Here is a 5,573-nt window from a genome sequence, read left to right on the forward strand (position 1 = left end):
GTTAAGTCCCTGGCAAGTGTACCAGATCGTTATCAAGTAATATAAAATGGGTAAGTCCAAGTATCATTTCCCAAAGGACTCTTAGGCCTTAACTTTCGTGTAACCTAATTGCGTAAGACTTGAGAAGAAATTGATTTTATGTTTTTAAATGCAAAAACAAAAGTAAACATGCAAATGCAGTGAATCAATGGTTGAGGAAAAACTATGGATGAATGGTGTTGTTGGGGTTTATAATTTCATCTTATCCACCCTCATATATTTACTCTTCTTATTTAATTCGCTTATTTATCATATTGCCATGCAAACTTTCTTGGTCTACCCTTAACCCAATTCCTTGGCGAAAAGAGCCTATTACTAATTACCGACTTGTTATCCCTAGCCTCCCTTAGTAACTAATAATGCATAGCAAAATACAATTGATCGTCCTACCCCTATCCCTAGGCGGTATTAGCATAATCAAGGAATTCCCCCCAGTTCATGACATTACTGTACGTTCTCGCATCAATAAAGACAAACAACATTTACCAAATGAGTTAAACGATAAAAACATTAAATACTGGTAAGGACCCCAACAATTGATAAATCAAGCATATACAAGCATATGAATTAAATAAGAATTTGGATATATGAGAGTTTCAAAAGATTACATTGTTCTCCAACAACAAAGGGTTTAGTTCACCATTATCATGGTGAAACTAGATGAAATACAGTGGAAGAATGAAAGAATAAACCCTAAATTGAGTAGTTTGGAGCCTAAGCATTCCAAAGAACGGTCTCCAAGGTGTGTAGAGCTGCTGTGGATGTTTCCCTCTACCAAAGATTGAGTTTTGATTCGCAATGGGGATATATATATAGGCCAAAAAGATAACAGAATCTAGCCAAATAAAAATAGACAACCGCTCAGCAGCTAATTAAACCACTCAGCGGTTTCCCTCTAATCGTAGGACCGCTCAGCGCCCAAAACTGCCGCTCAGCGGTTTGGTCAACATTTTGGTCAACTGGTTGACTTTTCTGGTTGACTGGTTAACTTTTCTGGTTGATTGGTTGACTTTTCTGCATTCTGATTGACTTTTCTACACTGTAACCATTTGATTTGCAACCTTTCTTTCAATTCATTCCAAAAACCTACAAAATCAAGGGAAACTAAGCATAAAACCAAGAAAACCAACTTTGACTCTCTTATTCTCTTAACTTTATAAAAATGCATGATTTCAAGCTAATTCTAAGCCATAAAGGGTGTGATTTAATATCAAAATTAAGTATGAAAATAACAGTTTTTCAACCGTTATCAATGACTTCTTTGAAACCCCACTTATAGATATAGTCAGTTCTTTGATCATCATCACTAAACCATCCAAAAGGATCAACTTCACTTCTTGCCGACATTGCTTTCTTTCCAGGGCATGATGAAGAAGCAACCATTTTGCACAGAATAGGGAGAAGAACTCTTTTGAATCAGAATAAGGGTTTTGTTGTGCATAGAATTGAGTTTACAAGTCTAACACACCCTTTTACACAGAGACCCGCCAAGGATTTAGCATGTAATCCCCAGATTTCAAAAACTCAAATCCTAACGGTCAAAAATCAGATACTCTAGTCGAATTCATTAAACACATAGTTGACTACTGTATGTCAGAAGAAGTGTTAAAACAGAGTTTAAAAACATACAGAGAGCACAGTCGAATGAATTAATAATGTAGTCGACTAGTAATCATGAAAAATAGTTTTTCAACCATATTCAATTAATCAAGCATACAGACATTTGCACATGCAATCAAACAACAACAACCAATCAATACAAGCACAATGCAGCTGAATGATACAATTTTAGCCATTGTAGATACTCAAGTTTTTTATTTTCCAAAATAATTTATCCTTGAGTTCAAACTGCATCTGCTAGATAACTTGCAAAATAATTCAAGTTTTGGTTATTGGTACCCATTTTACTCTGGGTCCTAGAATATCAGTTTTCACCATTTGTTCCTTTGGTCTCCATACATAGATTCCTTTAGGAACAACAACATTTGTATAATAACAGTTCCTGACATTCTGACCAACACAATTGTAATAAAAGCATGCATTTCTAACAGGTTTACTCAAGTCAATAAATCTCTTTGTATTGGTTCTATTAAATTGTGCTTTATATCCTATTCCTTGCCTGTATATTGCTCTTCCATAAGATTTCAATACAGCATTTAAGTTGTCTCTACCTTGTGTAAACTTAGCTAGAGTACTAGTCAAGTAATCTATCTTTTCAATATGAGTAGGAAAATTTTCACATGGTTTTTCAACTGTAACAGTTTCAATTTTAATTTCCTTAGCAGATAGCAAAGCATCATTCAATTCCTTTTCTAATCTTTCATTTTCAGAAACAAGGTTATCAATTCTATATTCATAATCTCTCCTTTCAGAGTTTAGTCGATTAACCTTGTACTCCAGTCGCATTGCTTCAGCATGTAGTTCTTTGAATGTTTCCACTAGTTGCTGATACTTCACTTCTATTGGTTGATTCTCAAATTCTTCATCACTATCATAATTATTTTGTGATGTTCTAGCCATGTGGCAAATGTTGGATTCTTCTTCATGATCAACATCCTCATCACTTGAGCTTTCAGAATTTGTATTCTCCCAAGTAATGTATGCACCTTTTCGCTTCATGCTTCTATCTTGAGGAAATATTTTCTTTCCATTTTGCTTAGGCTTCAATTATGGACATTCAGGCTTGATATGTCATTCCTTTCCACATTCGTAACATTGGACAACATTGACTTTAAAGCTTTTCTTTTTGCCTTGACATGCATGGTTAGTCAGTTGACTATCATTATGTATAAGTCGACTAGATTTTCTTACCATCAAGGTCATCAGTTCATTCTCGTCCATGTATGTTTTTGAGTTATTCTTGCTTGTAGCCTTCAGAGCTATGGACTTCTTTTCCTCAATCTCCTCTTCATCCTTTAATCTAGCAAGTTCCAATTCATGTTTGCGTAGCTTGCCAAACAAGGTAGCCATGTTCATAGTTGTAAGGTCTTTGGATTCAGAGATTGCGGTGACTTTTGGTTGCCAATTTCTGTTCAGACTCTTCAAAATCTTAATATTGATTTCTTCTTTTTCAAACACCTTCCTGAGAGCCATAAGATGATTAACAATATGTGTGAATCTTTTCTAGACATCATAGATAGTCTCACCAGCCTTCATCTTGAAAAGTTCATATTCTTGTATCAAAGAATTTTTCCTTGCTCTCTTCACTTCATCCGTGCCTTCATGTGTTACCTTTAAGACTTTCCACATTTCCTTTGTAGTTTGGCACTGAGATATCTTGAAAAATTCATCAACTGTTAGTGCAGAGATAATAATATTTATAGCCTTAATATCATACTAAGATTTTCTATTTTCATCTGTAGTCCATTCAGTAAAAGGTTTTATAACAGTTTCTTTAACAGTTTTAGTAGGCACATAAGGACCATTCAAGGTTGCATCCCAAATTCCTTTATCTACATATTCAAGAAAGATTTGCATACAAATTTTCCAAAATGGATAATTTTAACCAGCAAACAGAGGTGGTCTATTTGTTGAAGCACCTAAAGTTTGAAAATAGGAAGCATCCTCAGGTTTATAGTGGATTCAATGAAAAACAGGTCGACTAGTTTTTCAAATATTTTATGAAAACTAGCTCTGGTGCCAATTGTTGGAAAACAGGTAGGCTTCTTTTCTACACCAAGAGGGCGGGGGGGGGGGGGGGGGGGAATTGGGGTTGTTTCAAAAAAAGGTTCTTTTCGCAATCTTGAAATCAAAGTATAAAACTTTTTGAACCTTCTTGAATTGCAAGTAATGAAAATTGTGTGCAGCGGAAAATCGTAGTTGACTATGCAGATAATACAGTCAAATAAATATAAAAGAGCAGGGATAGAGAAATTCAAACACTGGTTTTAATACTGGTTCGGCCTCAATGCCTATATCCAGTGTCTTTCCAATACCAGGAAGCAATTGCACTATAATGGTCAAGGTTTTTACAGCAAAGAATTTATAGAAGACCTCCACGTCAAAAATATAAATCTCCTCTCTAACGCTCTAACCAAAATATAGCCAAAACAATACAGCAAGACTTGCAGCAAGATGTCCCCTCTCCTGCAATCTGCCAAACCACTTTGGATAGTCCTAAAAGTGAACCAAACTCCACGAGTCTATCCCCTGTAGTCACAACAGGTACACATAGCAATCACCATGGATGCAGAACAAGAATCTTGATCAACCCAAAAACACCTCAATGTGCAGATATGTGATCAAGTAGTGAGCGCACAATCAATCTCCTTTTGAACCTTCTTCAAGAAAGATCACCACCGTCTTCTTGATGAGTTCTTGGAGCTCTATAATCCAGAGAAATCAATCTAAAACAGAATGTGAAAATGTTAGATCATCAAAAGTCTTAGAACAACTTCATGTTCTGTCTATTTATAGAATTGTGTTAATCAGACGTTCTCTTAGTCGACTATGCTACTAATCCAGTCGACTATGTTAAAAAAATTATAACAGTTAAGTCAGACCAGTAGCATTCAGTCAAACAAATTCAATGCTCATTCAATATAGTTGACTCTCAATCAATGCCCAACTAACTTTTGAAAATATAGTCGTTACTGTTCATGAGCATAACAAAATTTCAAAGCAAACAACTAATACAGTCGAATGTGTGGCGCACACAGTTGACTTCAACATGTCAGAGCAAATTGAAATTCTTTCCTTCACAAAATCTCACATAGCATTGATTCTCAAAATCTGTACAAAGATTTTAGCATAGTTGATTCAATTAATAATGGAGTCGACTTTACTGCAGGTTTGTCACACAGTTATAAGTTCCTAAAAGTGCTTGTGGTTTTCATGCTTTCAAACATGTGCAATGCATCCAAAAATAATATAACATGTACAAGCTCAATAAGTATGCATTCACATAGCAATATATCATAGAAACATGTTCAACAAATATACTAAACAATAAGCATAAGAACATGTAACACAACAACAACATATGTGTGTTATTAAAGATGTGTTGTCATCATCAAGAACCAGAGTGATATAAATTGTGTTGTCGACAATCTCAACAACTATATTAATAGAGTTTTACAAGCAAGAAATACAGATAACTACCCTCCCAAATGTACTCTCCTTTCCTAACTCAATATCACCTATAGCACAAGACTTGAATACCTCACAGTCTCAACCTAGAAAGCCATCCCCACACTCTGTCACCTTAGAGCAATCTCAACTCTAAGAACTAGAATGCATAAGGTCCTCTTCCTGGCTCACAATAATAGGGAAACACAATCAACCTGGTTGTAGATGAACACTGATCACAACAAAGTACACCAGATGTGAGAATTTGATCAACAATGTGAAAGCGCTTCAATCTTGCAAGAATCTTTATGAATTTCCTTCCAATTAAGCAATCTTGATTCTCCAAGAAGATCAGGAAGCTCCTGCAATTAAATCTCGACAACCAAGTTAGTTATGAAAGTTTAAGATCATCTAACATTGAGAGGCAGAGAGCAATGTGTCTATTTATATATATTTCAACTCTGACG

Source organism: Vigna radiata, chromosome 1 (genome assembly GCF_000741045.1).
Source record: "Vigna radiata var. radiata cultivar VC1973A chromosome 1, Vradiata_ver6, whole genome shotgun sequence".
NCBI classification, from domain to species: domain Eukaryota; kingdom Viridiplantae; phylum Streptophyta; class Magnoliopsida; order Fabales; family Fabaceae; genus Vigna; species Vigna radiata.